The sequence below is a fragment of the Pan paniscus genome, chromosome 5, assembly GCF_029289425.2.
Source record: "Pan paniscus chromosome 5, NHGRI_mPanPan1-v2.0_pri, whole genome shotgun sequence".
Classification (NCBI taxonomy): Eukaryota; Metazoa; Chordata; class Mammalia; order Primates; family Hominidae; genus Pan; species Pan paniscus.
In genome coordinates this window covers 116,490,497-116,508,950 of record NC_073254.2, presented here as the reverse complement: position 1 = coordinate 116,508,950, position 18,454 = coordinate 116,490,497, and the positions used below count along the sequence as shown (strand labels likewise).

At 37.8% G+C, this 18,454-nt stretch overlaps 1 long non-coding RNA gene across 9 annotated transcripts in view; it reads left to right on the top strand.

Moving 5' to 3' along the window:
- Positions 1–18,454, top strand: part of LOC112440110 (uncharacterized) — a 313,728-nt gene that overhangs the window by 53,062 nt on the left and 242,212 nt on the right. Inside the window, exon 2 of one of the 9 annotated variants that reach the window (XR_004672080.1) lies at positions 591–763. The exons of the other annotated variants lie outside the window; for them this stretch is intronic. This is a non-coding gene — a long non-coding RNA (uncharacterized LOC112440110). The remainder of the gene's footprint in view (positions 1–590; positions 764–18,454) is intronic. 9 annotated transcript variants of the gene reach the window in all.

Below are 18,454 nucleotides of genomic sequence, written 5' to 3'. Positions count from 1 at the left end.
TTAATCAAGTTTAACATGATAGCACATTATTTTAATTTGCATTCCTTCCTTTAATAATGTTTTCATATACTTATTAATCACTTGTACTCTTTTGTACATTTTTGTGATTATTAATCTTCTTCATTCCTTTACATATTAACTTTTATTGTATAAATTTATTTATTTATTGTAATTGTATTACAAATTTATTTTCTTTTGTTCCTTAACACACTAGCTGTGTAATCTTGGGACAGCTATTTATCTTGCCTGTACCTCAGTGTCTTTAAAGTAGGACTGAATAATCTAGAGCACTTCTTGAGTCAATGTGTTCTGAATCTAAAAAGTGGCTCAGATTCGGGAACTGAGTGGGAGTGTAACTTTTTGTCGGGCTGGCCACTCTCAGTTTCCAGCTCTTCCATTGCTTTTTATCTGGTTGTAGACATTAAGCAGCACCATTGTTAGTTGCATGTCTGTTTTTCTCCTCAAGGTACAAAGCTCTCTTAACAACTCCCTGAAAGTCAAAGCCTCTAGATTACCCTCTGGCCTTGCCTGTAGTTAAGGTGTTTCTGGTGGCTTAGTACCACTACCTGAACTACTATCTTTTATTACAGGGTCCTCTCTTCCCCACAGACATGAATGAACCAGCTCTATGACCACGTCTCCCATAACCAGCCCCGGCCTGCAAAGGCAGCCACCACAGAGCTTCTCAGTGATGTATCAGTGCATTCCTGATGGACGGTGTGTTACTTGGTGTTCCATTCTCCCAGTGAAACATAATTCTCTGGTCAGTATTCTGATCTTTCACGTCTTGTCTAGCATGCCCACTTCTCTCAGCCTCTTTTTTCTTTCCTCTACCACCTGTCAGGTGACTCTGACATTTCCACCTCACTCAGCATGGGCTGTCACTTTCCTCAGATTTCCAAGAGCCACTCTGGCAACAAATGTACCCACTCCATGAGGTTCCTGCCAGGTGGTTAAATATTGTGCCTGGAGGAAGTGATCCAAGTCAATACATCTTTGTTTATGCAGTTGTATATGCCAGCCTTCTTGACCAAAGTGCCCCATAAATGCAATACCAGAGGTACTCTCCTGTCTCTCACTGGTAAAAGATAGATATTTCTTGTAGCTTCTTTGGTGTATAGCGTACTTCCTCCCTCATCAGGCTTAACATGCGCCCGTGCAGGTTATGCTCAGATTTATTCTAGTTTTAAAGCTGCCATCCAGAAAAGAAAGTAAGGACATCTCCCAAGAGAAATACCTGTTTCTTTGCAGGGGTGGAGCCTCTGTGGCATCTCCAGCAAAAGGATTCATGTTTTTGTTTCATGGTTTTCTACCCAGGGCCCTGATCTTAGGCCAACACACCTTCCTCAACTGAGTATTGAATCATCTGTAGATCTCTGTGACTTAACTTTCCAGATCTTCAATCTGCTGCTCACTAATGTCTTGTCTTCCATTTTGTAGGCTATCAAACAGGCTAATGGCTTTCACACTTAGCCTTTAACTGCACGACAGCCCTCAGTTTCTTGTTATTCTTTTGTAGTTTATTCCTTTGTAGCAGGAACCTCCAACCTCTGTCGTCTTTACAGACACTGCTGCCCTTTATCTTCTAAAGGCCGTCCCAAGGCACGGTTGGTGACCTTTAGCAATTCAGTGTCCTGATGCCAAGGCTACCCTGCCTCATATACCACGCAGGATGGCACCCTTTTAATGAGGCTGTGCAGGATGGCACCCTTTTAATGAGGCAGTGAGTGAGCTAGTTCCCACACCCCATCAAACTGCTTTTCTTGGACCACAAGTGGCAGGTACCATTTATGCTTGTTGAGATGTTCAAGAGGCAGGCACCAAGAAAGAATTAGACAGTGTATTAGTTTCATTTGGCTGCTCTAACTAATGACCACAAATTTAGTAGTTTTAAACAGCACAATTATTACAGTTCTGGAGGCCAGAACTAAAATCAGTTTCTGCCTGAAATTAGTTTCACTCGTCAAGATAAAGGTGTCAGGAAAGCAACACTCCCTCCAAAAGCTCTAGGGGAGAATATTTTCCTTGCCTTTTCCAGCTTCTGCTGGCTGCTCGCGTTCCTTTGTATCACCAGAGTCTTAAAATCTCTCTGTCTCTCTGTCTCTGCTATTCATCACTGTAAACCAAAAATAGAATTCTAAGCCCTGCAGCCATCCAAATGGATCCCTCCTCTTGGTCAAGAGCATTCCAAAGCTAACCTGAAAAACTAGCTTAGGCCACGATGGGAAAGGGCAGCTGAACAGCCCTCGTTATACCCTCGTCCCTTTTGGAATTCAGGGCCAAGTAACCAGTATTAACATTAAAACAGAGACCTTAAGACTGATAGAACAGATTCTTTAAATCTGAATAAGAAACATTTACAATCTATTCGCTCTGAAGCTTGTTATCTGGAGGCTTCATCTCTATGATAACAATCTTGGTCTTCACAACCCCTCATGGTAACCCCTACATTTCTTTCTTTTGATTCCAGGTCTTTAGATAATAGCTCAACAATGGCCAGTCAGAAAATATTTGAATCCACCTATGACCTGGAAACCACCCACTCTCTCTTCCAGTTGTCCCACCTCTCTGGACCAAATCAGTGTACTTCTTACATGTATATATTGACATCTTATGTCTCCTTAAAATGTATAAAACCAAGTTGTTGCTTGAACATGTTGGGCACATGTTCCCAAGATTTCCTGAGGGGTGTGTCACAGTGCATTTGTTACTCATATTTGGCTTAGAATATCTCTTCAAATATAGTACAGAGTTTGAGTTTTTTGTGGACATCACACTGCCTTCTCCTCTGTTTATATTTATGTCAAACTTCCCTCTGCCTCTCTCTTATAAGGGCAGTTGTGCTAACTGCCCTTTAGGGCCCAGCCAGATAATCCAGGATAATCTCCTCATCTCAGGATCCTCAACTAATCACATATGCAGAGATCCTTTTCCCAAATAAGATGCATTAGAAAGTTCTAGGAATTATGACCTGATATCTTTGGAGGCCATATCTGAGCCTACCACAATAGCAAGGGATTTATTGGGGAAAATAGCTCTGAAAATAAGGGAGAGAACCAGAGAAGATGGAAAAAGCCTTCAATGCAGTTCTGACATCTCTGAAATGGAGTGACAAGGAAGGGGCAATGTATATAAAGAGTTTCAGACTGCAACACAATTTCTGAAAAGTTTTGTCCAGTCTGATGAAAAGTCCTTGAGACAAAGTGCTCCATTTAAAAAGTCCTGTGTCTTCAGGAATGGGCCCGCATCAGTGGGCCCTCTGTGTAAAGTCATTGGCTAAATGCAGCCCATTGGAAGCGTGGCCTGGGCAGGATGTGGTGGTGGAGCCAGAAGGGCAAGGGCTTGAGCTGTCAGTCATTTACACTTCCCACAGCAGTAAAGCTGAGCAATGAATTTTCATGGCCATAACATCCATCCATGTATCTCTCCATCAGATCTTGTTGCCACCAAACTTCACATTCTTAAAGGTCACCAACCAGCTGTCCAACCCATTAGCCATTAACCGATAATTAGTTTAGATTTATACCTTTCTGATTTTCCTTTTATGCTTTCCATAGATTATGCTTGAAGTTCTGTTCAGTGGATTTCCTTCCACTACTCTCTTTCCTCAAAACCTCTAAGCAGGACTATGATAAAAACAGTGTTATACTCTTGGATGGTGACAGAACACCTTGTAGTTATCCTTAAGCAAGGCCTGTGCTTTTCCCTCCTCTATCAACCTGCTATAAGGAACTTCTTATGAGTCCATAGATATTGATGAGGTAAAGGCGTCAAGGCAATCAGGGTATGTCCCATGGAGTCTGATTCACTAGCTCATGTGATTTACTTTGACTATCTAGACCATCTTCAGCCTGGTCCTGAGTGTACCATTTCAGTTGAAATGTGCAATGCTGCTACACATATCCAAATTTGTAATTTGGCACATTAAATAAGGCCCAGTTCATGATGGAAGGCTTAGTTCTGTAATTCGTGGTGTAAGGGCTAGACACCTTGTGACTAAGCAACCATGGATTCCCATCATGATGTCTTGTGCCTCTGTCAGACCCAGTTCCAAGCTGAGACCTGGTTTCAAATGAAGGATAGTTGTGGGAAGAAAACAGCACGTCCTTTTCCCCAAATCCTGAGTCTGTGTTGTGATTTTTCTATTAATCCTTCTCTCCACCAAATACACTTCAAGTATCATCCAGTCTGCCTGCTCATAAAGCCTAAATGACAAGGCCACTCACCCCACAGCTTTGTGCTCAATGTTGAGCCTTTTCTCACCTGGGAACTCATTTAAAGCTGGGTGCTTTACATATTACCTTGTACATGGGTGGGGGCAGTGTACCCAAATATCATATATATTCTCTCTAAAATTTAAAAAGATCTACCAAGCACTGAGCCTCTTTCTTCATAGCAGGATTGCCAAGTGCAGCCAAACTTTCTCTCATCTTAGAGAGGCTATCTTGACCTGCCACAGACCATCACTCCTTTAAAAACTTCTTCTATGTGCAAGTCTCTGACTTTCGTGGAATTTATCTCACCTCCCTCTGGCATGCATATATCTTTCAAAAGCATCTATTTTTTGCTACTTCCTGATCACCAGGTCCAATTAGCATATTACCATCAATGTAATGAACCAGTATGATGCTTGTGGAATATCAAGGCAATCAAAGTCCCTCTAGGATATATTAAGACTGAGATCTGGAGAGCTGACATAGCTCTGAGTTAAAAGAGTGACAGCGAATCATTTCTAATTTTCTCGATTACTTGTTATAGAAAAGAAGATGTTTGCTGGGTCAATGACTGCATAAAAGGTGCCAAGGGTGGTGATGATTTGCTCCAATGGTGATACCACATTTGAAATAGCAGCTGCAATTGCTGTCACAACCTGATTAAGTTTATGATAATGCATAGGCATCCCTGAACATACATCTGTCTTTTGTATCAGCCAAATAGGGGAGTAAAAAGAGGATATAATAGAACCCTCTGCACCTTTCATGTCTTTGATGATGGTATTATTCTCTGCAACATCCAGGGATGGATGTAGTATTGCTTTAAATGAGGTGAGGCTAGGGGATGGGGAAACCGGTAGAGAGCAATGAATCTGGCTTCTTACAATAATAGCTCTGACACCATTGATTACAGAACCAATGTGCAGAAGGAAATAACCACAGAATGGGTGTACAGTCGCAGTGGATCTACTGTGAGATGGACTAAAACCAAGACTCCAACTATCACCTGACCTCCACAAGACTCTTGTTTGACAAGGGTAGACTTTCTTGTCTTTGTGGGTTAACATCAGTTCAGAGTAGTATTTTTCAACATCTGAATGTTTACTTCCCTTTTCTCAGTGTACAGTTACCCTGGTACACAGCCGTGTGTTCCTCTGGAGAAGGCTTGGAGGAAGAGTTTTAGTAAACATCTGTGGCCATGTTCACGGTCTTCCTCAAGTTCTCCAACTAAGGGATTAGGGGATCTGAGAGCTAGAACTGGCTAAATGGTCTTGTATTCCCATTCCAGTGACTCACGTCAAGTTTTTGCCACTTAGACTTAGAATTTTTTCACAGATACATGTCAAACAGTATTTTCATAGCTGCCCATTTATTTTATTCCTAGGGATCTTCATACTCAATTAGCTACCACCAGAGATCCCTTTAGGTTAAAATACTTTGATTACTGCTCCGCCCCATTGGCTTATTACGGTAATTGCACACAGCTTGTCTCTGATGATTAAAGACTGCCACCTGGTTTATATCCATCTGGAAATGAAACCAGGGAGCCTAATTTTATGAAGGCATCTGCAAACATCATCTCTAGACTAAAAAGAATAGCACCATCGAGCTTTTTAAGAATGTTGTAGGCTGGGTGCAGTGGCTCATGCCTGTAATCCCAGGACTTTGGGAGGCCGAGGCAGGTGGATCACTTGAGGTTAGGAGTTGGAGACCAGCCTGGACAACATGGTGAAACCCTGTCTCTAATAAAAATACAAAAATTAGCTGGGTGCGGTGGCATGTGGCTGTAATCCCAGCCTCTTGGGAGGCTGTCGCTTGAACCCAGGAGGCAGAGGTTGCAGTTAGTTGAGATCACGCCACTGCACTCCAGCCTGGGTGACAGAGTGAGACTCCATCTCAAAAAAAAAAAAAAAAATTAGAATGCTGGTCTTCTTCACCCCAGTGCATTTCCTAATATCTTGGTGAAGGAGATGTTCTCCTGGTACCAACAGGAATGGCTAGATTTGGCTAAGCAGATTGCCCGTAGTAGTTTCATTTCAACATTATCTCCCTAAGCCTTCATAGTCACTCTTTCTACTGTAGAATGCCAATGTCTGGCATCTTTCTTTATCCTCTTTTTGTGTCAGCCACTGTTGAGTCCATACTTTAAATTTTATCCAGCATTTCCAGGTATTTTGTATTTGGAAACTTTTATGATTATATATATTTATAAATTGATTTAACATATTTAAACTTTTATGATTATATATTTATGTATTGATTTAATAATGTATAAATATATATTTTATATATAATTAAACATATTCATATTTATATTTTGAGATAAGGGGTCTCGCTATGTTGCCCAGCCTGATCTTGAACTTCTGGCCTCAAGGGATCCCCCCACCTCAGCCTCCCAAGTAGCTGGGATTACAGGCATAAACCACTGTACCCAGCTCTTTTCTGGTTATATATTCTGCCATAGTACAAGAAATACATTATTTCTATGATTTAAGATTAATATTTATATTATTTTGAATGCCTTCTACAGTTCATTATTTTATATCCCCCCTAACTATAAAAAGGCCTTGTTATGCTTTATCTGTTAAATATTCATTACCATATTTTTAATATTGTTTAAAGTTTTTGAGTATAACCTCCTATTATCAATTCACAAATAAATTTTTATCTAGTTTCTTTCATGTTTTTGTAAATCTTTGATTATGCTCTGCATTCTAGCGAGTTTCTTAGTATTGTCAGCCTACTTATCATTTTGACTATGTAAACTACTTTATTCCTCATTGCATTTTTTACTCCAATTGCTATATTTTATATTTACAATATCTTGAAATTTACATGTTCTTATTTTGTTTTTGTTTACTACTCAGTTTTCTGTTTTCTTCTGCTTTTAATTGAAGTGATGCCTTCACTGATCCCACTGAATATTTGCAATATATTTTAAAATGCCTTTGTCAAACTATTTTATGGGATGAATTTCACCTGGAGTGAATTCCTATACCAGTTATTAATATTGTTGGTTGCCTTTCCTAGTACTGGTATTTCTATTGTTCTTTTTTTATTGCTGTCTAAAAGTCACCACAAATGAAGTGGCTTAAAATAACACATATTTATTATCCTACACTTTTCATGTTTTAGAAATCCAGAAACATCTAGATCAGAATCTAACAAGCTGCAATTAAGGTGTCCAACAGGGCCGAAGCCTCCTCTGAGACTTGGAGTTCTCTTCCAAGCTCAAGTCATTGTTAGCAGAATTTATGTCCTTGCAGCTGTAAAACTAATGTTGGCCTGTGTCTTCAAGGCCAACAGGACTTAGGATCTTTGACTTCTTTTAAAGAACTCACCTGATTAAGTCAGGCCCATCAAGGATTATCTCTCTTTTCATGATCTCAAGTCAATTGATTGAACTTAATTATATTTGCGAAGTGTTTGCACCTTTGCCATATAATGTAACTTAATCACCAAAGTGCCATTAATCATATTCACAGGCTCTGCCTACACTCAAAAGGAGAGAATTACATAGGATATATCAACCAGGAAGTAGAAATCTTGAGTCATTTTAGAATTCTGCCTACCACAGATATATCATGGATTATTTTGGGGGGCAACATGACATTAATTTTCAGTGGGAGATTTTTCTTTTCTTTGCTTTCTTTACCCATCTCTGTGGAATGGTATTGCTGCTGCCTCCACTCTGCCTCTTGATTCCTAATCCAAAACCAGGTCTTGCCATTTTTTTAATGCTGATTTTCCATGATGATGTTTGGAATGCTGTAGACAGAGAAAAGGTGGTGGGAGAGAGAAAGGTTTTTGGCCTTATGTCCTGATCAAGTGCTGTTCTAAGTCTTCTGCCTCCCTAAATAGAACTATAATCCCGGGTGGCACTCTGTAAGATTTTTTTTCCTTATTTTAATAATATTATTATTTATTATTTTCAAGCTTTCTTTCAGGATTTGCAGCCAAACCCAGACTTTGGCTTCCAAAAAAAACATGAGCCTGGCACTGGTTTTACATGGAGGATGGTGGTCTTCTAGTTTCCTCTGTTCCCACTGTCAACTTCTGCTGCAAAGCCTAGCCATTCTGTACATTCAGTCTCCATTGATCATTGTGCTTTTCTGTCCATTTCTAGACCATCATAATGTTTAACTGTTAAGTTGTTTAATTTTCTTCTTTTAATATTATTTTCCTGTCATTTGTACATCTCTGGAACAGAGGCAGTTTTCAAAGTGTGAACTCATTATGCCATTTTCAGCCAAAAGTCCTTCAGTGTTTTTTTTTCTTATGAAATGTATTTAGTTGGTTATTATTTTGGACTCAAATTTAGCATCTTTGTGCTTCAAAGAAGTTTCAACATAAAATCATGAGGCCTACAAATTTAGAAAAGGTTAGACTTATTTCTTAAAAAGGATTATAACCTGCAGGCTGGGAAGTGGGCCTCTGGCAGGGACTGAAAACAAGCACTTCAAGGGAGGAAAGGTGAGACAGGAATTTATGCTGAAGGGGTTGGCTAAGTATATATATTAAACAGGCTATGGGAATAGCTATGAATATTCATGAACAGGGGAATGCACACAGGATAGTAAGGAAATATGTATGTTACATATGTCTCATGTTCACTTTGGGGTGGAGACTTAACATTTAAATATATTACAATTAGGCCTTACACATCAAAAGGTGAAGCAGGGACATGAAGGCACTCAGTGTGCAGCTTCTGTAAACTGGCCAGAACCAGTCCATGGTTGATGGTCTCTTATCAGAAGAAAGTTACTGAAATCAGTCTTGTCCAATCAAAGCTGTAGTTATGCCTTGTGGAACAGGCAAGGAGGTCAGTCAGTGTCTGGTGGTGAATAAGCTGTGATTGGTAATATATTGCTTATCTTGAGGCCAGTGTTTGTTTAGCTGCTAGAGAAAAAGAGAAAACTTGCGGCAGTTAGCACACAGTTTATTAAGTGTGGGGGATGGGGGTGTGACTTAACCCTCGCCTAGCATGGGCTTAGAGGTCTCATTTATAATTTGGTATCTTATTGCCACAAGGAGTCTGTTCCATCATCCGTCTTATTATTTCTGTTTTAATGTTAATGCTGGTCAGTTGTGTTTGGGTATAATGAGGCATGTCTGACTCCCTGTTAAGTCATGGCTGGGAACACAGCTTTTAAGGTTTCTTTGGGCACCCATCGGCCAAGAGGGAGTCTGTATGGTTGGTTGGGGGGCTTAGGATTTTGTTTTTAGTTCTCAGAGGCAATATAACCCATTTACGCATATTGCATAACAAGTAGATTTGGTCTTTTTATTATATTAGCTATGCCTGAGAGTTTTGTTAGTGGGCGTGAAATGGCAATGAGAAATCTCATTCATGAGCAGTCTGATGACTAGGTTCCATCCCTCTGGATTATTGTATTTATTTTGCCCCTAAAGAATTTTTGAAATTAAAATACTTCTTCATTACTAGAAGAAAGTTGACTTAAAAAAAAAATTAAAACAGAGAATACAAGAAAATGTCTACATGAGATTTAAATGGAGGTTAAATCTTGATCTTTCTATGAAGAACCTGCCTGAAGAAAGGCTAGCTGCTGTCTCTTCTCTAAAGACTTTTGTTGTGTGCAAGACAGTGACTTGTTTTACCTGTTTTCTCCAACTGCTAGAAAAGGCTTCTAAATGTCTGTTTCTTGTACCTGATGAGTTAAGGGATTTTTAAAAAATAAACTTTTAATGTAGAAGAATTTTAGATTTATGGAAAAATTAAATACAAACACAATACAGAGAGATCCTGTTTCCTCTAAAGTTAACAACTTATACTGCCATGGTACATTTGTCAAAAAACTAATGATACTTCACTTTAACTGAATTCTAAACTTCATCCAGATTTCACCATTGTTTCTTCTTTTCTGTCTCAGGATCCAATTCAGAATGCCAGATTGCATTAGTCATAATAAAGATATTTAAAAAATGAAATCACATAGATCCAAATACATTTTATTTGACAACTCTAAATCAAACTACAGCTGTGTCTAGGATATATGAGTTCAAAACATTTTCTGTGGAGGAGCTTACTATTAGGGCTATGACAACATCACACTTAAGGAAATAATTTCCACTGGTTGCCCTGATACTGTGGAGGGCAGTGAAAGTGGAGAAAAATAAAAACATCAAGGCATTGGTGTTATATTTAGCTTTGCCTTCCAGTGGGTAAGGATTTGTCACTAATACAGAAAAGAAGTATCAGAAATTGAGGACGGGTCAAAATGACCCAAAGGAGAGTCTCAAGATGGATATCAGAGCCTTTAACACCCCAGAGGGCTGGGCTCTCTAAACTGGTTTCCCTGACTACTGGAAGACTCCTATTCAGTGGAGCTGAATGGCCAATTGTTGAACATTTGGATAAGTGATTGAGGAATGTACTATGTCTTAATACAGGGGTGTGTAGTCACTAAGGAGGCACACTCTGTTCAAAGGCCCTTAAGTAAATTAAAGATTTTCGTCACAAAGGTACAGCCTTATTTATCTGTGAAATCTTACCTGCGTCTAATTTTGAGACTCTTATTACTAGTAGCTAGGAGGGGTGGAACTTTTCAATACTAAATGCCCTTACGCTTAACTGAACAAGTACAAGGTTCAGTGGACTGCATATAGCAGAACTTCAGCCTGGAGTCTGACATTCCATCACATACAGAGTCCAGTGGGGTTAAGGATTTAGGAGTGGCTTCTCTTCCTACTCTTCTCGTTCCTCCAGCTCTTCTGGCTCAGCTCCAGAGCTGCCTTGTGAAGCTTCCCCTCTCCTAGTCACTAGGAAATTCAAAGCTCCTCCTTATGACTTTCTCTGCTTTTTCTTTCTCACCTGCGGTGACCATTGATTATGGTTTTCTCCTCAGCTTCAGAGGAATTATTATTTACTTCCAGCTGTTTCTATTTTAGATAGGGCTGGGATTGTGTGGGGGTGGTTGTATTTTGGATTCTGTGGGAGAGGAAGCTGTAAAGCAATCAGACATACCACAGAGATATAGCACAGTGCACGTGTTCTGTGCATTATTATGCTAGGAGCACCTTTGTCTATTTCTCTAGGTTTAGCTGCAGTACCAAATGCCTACTTTTATTCTCCTTGCTTAGATATGCAACAGAAATCAGGAAGGAGTTTCACATTTTCTTTTTTTTTTTTTTTTAACACTTCAAACCTTTTATTTTTATTTGAAATATAAAAATGTATACATAGTTTCAAATTAACTTTATATATTCTAATTAAAGTTTCCATAGTTATTCTTGTGTAAAAAGGATGAGTTCATGTCCTTTGTAGGGACATGGATGAAGCTGGAAACCATCATTCTCAGCAAACTATCGCAAGGACAAAAAACGAAACACCACATGTTCTCACTCATACGTGGGAATTGAACAATGAGAACACTTGGACACAGGGTGGGGAACATCACACACTGGGGCCTGTTGTGGGGTGGGGGGAGGGGGGAGGGATAGCATTAGGAGATATACCTAATGTAAATGACAAGTTAATGGGTGCAGCACACCAACGTGGCACATGTATACACATGTAACAAACCTGCACGTTGTGCACATGTACCCTAGAACTTAAAGTATATAAAAAGCAAAACAAAACAAAACTAAACTAAATGAGTACTTGGGAAAATTTGGTAATGGCAAATCATTGAAAAATGCTCAGGAATCGGGGTGTAGGTAAAACAATGATAAATCTGGAAATAATCCTTAAAATTTGGAAGGGTTCTTTACCCGCGTTGCTTTACAATTAGCTTAAAATTCCCGTTTCACTTTGAAGAAATTTAAACTGGAAATCACAATTATTGTATTTTGACTGTGGAGTTTGACATTTTCTAGGAATCAGAAATGGAAAGTAGGGGTAGTGGTACGAGGATGAGGAAAAGACTTTCTTCTGCTTTACTTGTTACATGCTTTCTATTCTTCAGACTTCCCAGTTTCTCTTTTTTTCTTTCCTGTTTTGCCCATTTGGACTCTTTGTGTGTTGGCTTGTTTTTCTCTTCTGGTGAATTCGGAGGTCTACATTCTATTTTTATTGTACGAGTGGCTGTTTTTGACACTTTATACCATATTTGAAGCCCTTTCTCTCTATTAATCAATGTCGAATATGAGAGAATGTTTATTGCAGAGCTAAAATTCAAGCCTAAGCACTTTCATTCTAGCATTGTTGCTCTTAATTATTCAGCTCTTAAATGCACATAATGCTGTTTCAACCATTTTTAAATTTAGGCTTTATTTTTAGCATTATTTCCTGTCCTTTTAATTCTTTTTAAAATTTAGTTTTTGAGACGGGTTTTCACTCTGTTTCTCAGGTGGGAGTGCAGTGGCTGTTCACAAACATAATTATAACTCACTGCTGTCTCGAACTCCTGGGCTCGAGAGCTCCTTATGCTTCAGTCCCCTAGTAGCTGGGATTACAGGCACCACAACACCCAGCTATCTCCTAACCTTTTAAACAAAAATCACGTAGAACAAGATTTCTTGAACAGGGGTTATATACTTTTGGATTGTAACTTGCCTATGTTTATTTTAGACAGTAAAGAATAGTTTGTTTTACTGGAATGTCTTTTATCTAGAGACTTGGAAAAGTATTGTTGAATCTTTGTTGAGATTAAACATGTGCATAGCTATGACATACATATACACATGTATGGAAATTAGCAGAATTCCAGTTCTAGTTTTTTGTGTCCATCTGTATATATCTGTGTACACTGTATGTGTGTGAAAGAGAAAGAGATATTACTTAAAAAGAAAAAATATGCAAAGCATATATGAAAAATTTGGTATTTTATGTACTCCAGAAAACAATTAGTGTTAGATTAGTGTACTGGGTGAAACAAAGTGGGGCATGCCATGATGTTAAAAATCTATGCTCATTCATCCACCATGGACTTTGCCATGGCTTTGGCAAGTCTATCAGACAGAGCAACAGGGCTGGATAATATTTACCTAGTCTGTGGAGGTGCATATGCTGCTTTTTTTATTCTTAAATAAAAGTTACCACTTATAAAACATTACTTCTTTTTCCCACTTTAGCTAAGTCTCAACCAACAAAAACTCAGCAGTATCAGTTGAATCCATTCAAATTTGTGCTGCAATTGTGCTTTATTAAATGCTTATTTAGAAACATATGACGTTGCTTCCTTCCATTTTCAACCAAAGTTACTTTTTCAGAGAAATATCCTCAATTGTTCATTTTTATTATTTTACTTGTCCTCCTTTACCTTACTCATTTGCCTTTTAAAATGAACATAAAAATTCTATTTCTGATGAGAACCTGGATCTGTGAAGCGCATTCACGAACAGAGTGAAAGTACAAAGCATGGTAAGAAAAATCAGAACAATATGAAATCATCATAGATTATGGTAGATGAAGACATTATCCCTAAGTTTTTCATAATAAACTTGACAATAAAGGTGATGATAGCTCTTCCCAAACACAACCACTAAATTGTTACCAAGCAGTAGTTATCAATCTAAGGAAACTTTTGATGTACTTAGATGTCAGTTTAGTATAGGCTTTTAGTATTGTAGAGATGCAAATGAACCTAAATCTCGTGTCTTTTATGTAGGAAAACAATAAGTAATAACTTCATGAAAAAAATCATTCTTTCTGTACTATTTCCAAAATAAAATGCTTTCATGGAAGATTTTTCTGTTTTCTTTTTTCCAGTCTCCAAGTTCAGATACTTCATCAGAATACATCTCAATATACATATTTTAAAATTAATTATGCCTAGAACTCTAAATTTTTAATCTTTTGATTTGCAGACCCACATTTTTCTTCAGAGATAAAAAGCTTTCCTTGATTAATTGTTGAACTGTTAATTTCTTCTATTCATCTTTTCTTTGAATTCCTGTTATGCATAGGTTGAATATTTCACCTTTGCCTTTTTATCATTTGTATCATCTAAACTTCTCTTTCTTTTGTAGGTGATTTTTCTAACTTTTGTCCCCTAATTAACATACTTAAACCTTCTCATACAATACTTTCTGCTACTCTGTGTTCCAAACATTTTTTCCCTTTATTATCTTTTAACAATAAGCTATTTGAAAGAGTTCTGCTTCCAGAAATGGTAAGTTAGCTTATTCGGACAACTGAAGAACATCGAAGCAGTTGTAAAATGACTAAAGGAGTTGGAAAATTATGAACAAAGTATCTGACAAAAGGGACTGGCAGAGCTATCTTGCTAGTGAGGGCTTGCAAGGCTATGATATGAAAAGAAAGAAAGACCAGGGAGGTGTGTGTTAGGCACTAGTCTTACCTTTCTCCTTCAATGCACTTGCCAGTTTGAAAGGAGTGACTGAGAGGCTTAGAAGCTATACAGAACTTCTAGGCATCTCATACTATTGGCAAATTCCAAACATTGGAATTAGGGCAACAAGTAAGTATTTTAGTAAATAAACTAGGCTTTCAGTTGGAACACTGAAGAACGTTATACTTTGAAAATAAGCATAAAGATTAACAGACCTAGATCTCACAAAGCCTGACCTCACCTGAAAATCATTTCCGTCTGTGATTAGTTTGAGGCGATATACTTCTGGACTTATTCCTGGCAAAGGCAAAGTTCACTGTGGACGAAGAAAAAAAGTAATTTCATCTTCAAATGATTTCTAGATATTTCCACATATAATGTTGACACAACAATAAACAGTAAAACACAAAAGTAAAAATAACTGATTAAAAACCAAGGAAAAAACCTAAATATATCACAATGAGATGCAGATATTAAAGATAACAGACACAAATTTATAAATTACTGTGATAATATATTTAAGACATTCTAAGTTGACATATTTAACCAGAGGACTAAAAATTTTAGCAAGAATTGAATGAAAATTTAAAACTAAAATAAATAAAATTAAATATTTAACTTATGGCTTCAATGGCAGATTAGATGCAGTTATAAAGAAAATTAGTGAACTGAAAAATAGTCAAAAGAACTATCCAGACTGAAACAAAGAGAGAAAAAAGGATGGAAAGAGCATATGATACATATGACATACAGTTAAAATGTCTGTACTTGGAGTCCTTGGAGGAGAGCAAAGATAATGGGACAGAATCAATGTTGGAAGAAATAGTGGATGAAAATTTAGATGCTTTTCATGCTTCTATTAAGTTTGCTTTGTCCTGCCTTTGCTTCTTCAAGGTGATAAATACTCAGTGTTTCTATCAAAAATGATTTATAGTCCAGGCATGGTGATTCATGCTTGTATTCCACAGTTTGGGAGGCCAAGGTAGGAGGATGACTGGAGGCCAGGAGGTTGAGGCCAGCCAGAACAACATCATAAAACCACATCTATACAAATAAATAAAAAACTTAGCTGGGCACAGTGGTGCTTGCCTGTAGTCCCAGCTACTCAGGAGGCTGAAGTGGTAGAATTGCTTGAACCCAGGAGATCAAAGCTGCAGTGAGCCATGATTGTGCCACTGAACTCCAGCCTGAGCAACAATGTGAGACCATGCCCTGTCTCTAAAAAATAAACCAAAAAAACCCAACAACAACAAAAAGGATTTAAAATAGAAAGATTTGTAGGACAAGCTGTATTCCCTGATTGTCTTAGTCATTTCAGGCTGATATAATAAAATACCATAAACTGGGTTGCTTAAGCAACAAACATTTGTCACAGCTGTAGTCTTTTATCCCTCACCTTCCTCTTACCGTTTCCCCTAAGTCTCCAATGTCCATTGTATCATTCTTATGCCTTTGCATCTTCATAGCTTAGCTCCCACTTATAAGCGAGAAAGTACAATGTTTGATTTTCCATTGCTGGGTTACTTCACTTAGAATAGTGGTCTCCAATTCCATCCAGGTCACTGTGAATGCCATTATTTTGCTCCTTTTTATGACTGAATAGTATTCCATGGTGCATATACAACAATTTCTTTATCCATTCGTTGGCTGATGAGCATTTAGGCTGCTTCCATATGAGTTGATTTCAAATTTTATTCCCCTGTGGTCTGAGGAGTATCTGATATAATTTCAATTTTATTAAATTTATTGAGACTTTTTTGTGGCCTATCATATCATTTATCTTGGAGAATGTTCCATGTGCTGATGAATAGAATGTATATTCTGCAGTTGTTGGGTAGAATGTTCTGTAAATATCTGTTAAGTCCATTTGTTCTAGGATATAGTTTATATCTATTTTGTTGTTGTTGTTGTTGACTTTCTGTCTTGAAGACCTGTCTAGTGCTGTCAGTGAAGTACTGAAATCCCCCACTATTATTGCATTGCTGTTATAAATTTAGGAGCTCCAGTGTTAAGTGTATATGTATTTAGGATTGTGATATTCAGGATTATGTTGGACAAATCTTTGTATAATTATATAATGTCCCTCTTTGTCATTTTTAGCTGCTGTTGCTTTAATATTTGTTTTGTCTGATATAAGAATAGCTACTCTTGCTTGCTTTTTGTGTCCATTTGTATGAAATATCTTTTTCCACCCCTTTACCTTAAGATTATGTGAGTCCTTATGTGTTAGGTGAGTCTCTTGAAGACAGCAGATAGTTGGTTGGTTAATTCTTATCCATTCTGCCATTCTGTATCTTTTAAGTGGAGCATTTAGGCCATTTACATTTAACATTAGTATTGAGATGTGAGGTACTGTTCTATTCATGATGCCATTTGTTGCCTGATTTTTAAAAAAAAATTTTTAAAAATTAAAAAATATTTATTATGTTTTTGTTTTATAGGTCTTGTGAGATTTATGCTTTAAGGAGGTTCTATTTTGGTATAGTTCAAGGATTTTTTTTCAAGATTTAAAGCTCCTTTTAGCAGTTCTTGCAGTGCTGACTTGGTAGTAGCAAATTCTCCCAGCATTTGTCTGAAACAGACTATCTTTCCTTCATTTATGAAGCTTAGTTTTTCTGGGATGCAAAATTCTTGACTGATAGTTGTTTTGTTTAAGGAGGCTGAAGATAGGGCCCCAGTCCCTTCTAGTTTGTAGGGTTTCTTCTGAGAAATCTGCTGTTAATCTGTTAGGTTTTCCTTTATAGGTTACCTGGTGCTTTTACTTCACAGCTCTTAAGATTGTTTCCTTTGTCTTGACTTTAGATAACCTGATGACATGTGCCTAGGTGATGATAATTTTGCAATGAATTTTCCAGGTGTTCTTTGACCTTCTTGTATTTGGATGTCTAGATCTCTTGCATCTAACAAGGCTGGTGAGGTTTTCCTCAATTATTCCCTCAAATATGTTTTCCAAACTTTTAGATTTCTCATCTTCCTCAGAAACACAAATTACCCTTAGGTTAAGCTTTGAATATCTTTTTAAAAAAATTTATCATGTTTTTGTTCTATAGGTCTTGTGAGATTTATGCTTTAAGGGGGTTCTATTTTGGTGTATTTCATAATCCCTAACTTCTTAGAGGCATTGTTCATTTTTAAAAAAAATTCGTTTTCCTTTGTCTTTGTTGAGTTGGGTTAATTCACAAACCTTGTGTTTGAGCTCTGAAATTCTTTCTTCTGCCTGCTTGATTCTATTACTGATACTTTCCAGTACATTATGCATTTCTCTAAGTGTGTCCTTTATTTCTAGAAGCTATAATTGTTTTTTATTTATGTTATCTATTTCACTGAAGATTTTTCCCTTCATATCTTGTACCATTTTTTGATTTGATTAAGTTGGATCTCATCTTTCTCTAGTACCTCCTTGATTAGCTGAATAATTTACCTTCTAAGTTTTTTTTCTGGCAATTCAGGGATTTCTTATTGGTTTGGATCCATTGCTAGTGAGCTGGTGTGATCTTTTGGGAGTGTTAAGGGACCTTATTTTTTCATATTACCAGAATTGTTTTTCTGTTTCCTTCTCATTTGGGTAGACTATGTCAGAGGGAAGATCTGGGGCTCAAAGGCTTCTCTTCAGACTCTTTTGTCCCACAGGGTGCTCCCTTGATGTAGTACTTTTCCCCTTTTCCTAGGAATGTGGCTTCATGAGAGCCAAACTGTAGTGATTGTTATTTCTTTTCTGGGTCTAGTCACCCAGAGGAGCCACTGGGTTCCAGGATGGTACTGGGGGTTGTCCGCACACAGTCCTGCGATGTGAATTATCTTAAGGTCTCTCAGCCGTGGATAGCAGCACCTGCTGTGATGGAGGTGGCAGGGGACTAAAATGGACTCTGTGAGGGCCCTTATTTTTAGTTTTGTTTATTGAACTAGTTTTGTGCTGGTTGGCCTCCTACCAGGAGGTGGCACTTTCTTTACCTTTTTCTTTTTCTTTTTCTTTTTTTTTACTTTAAG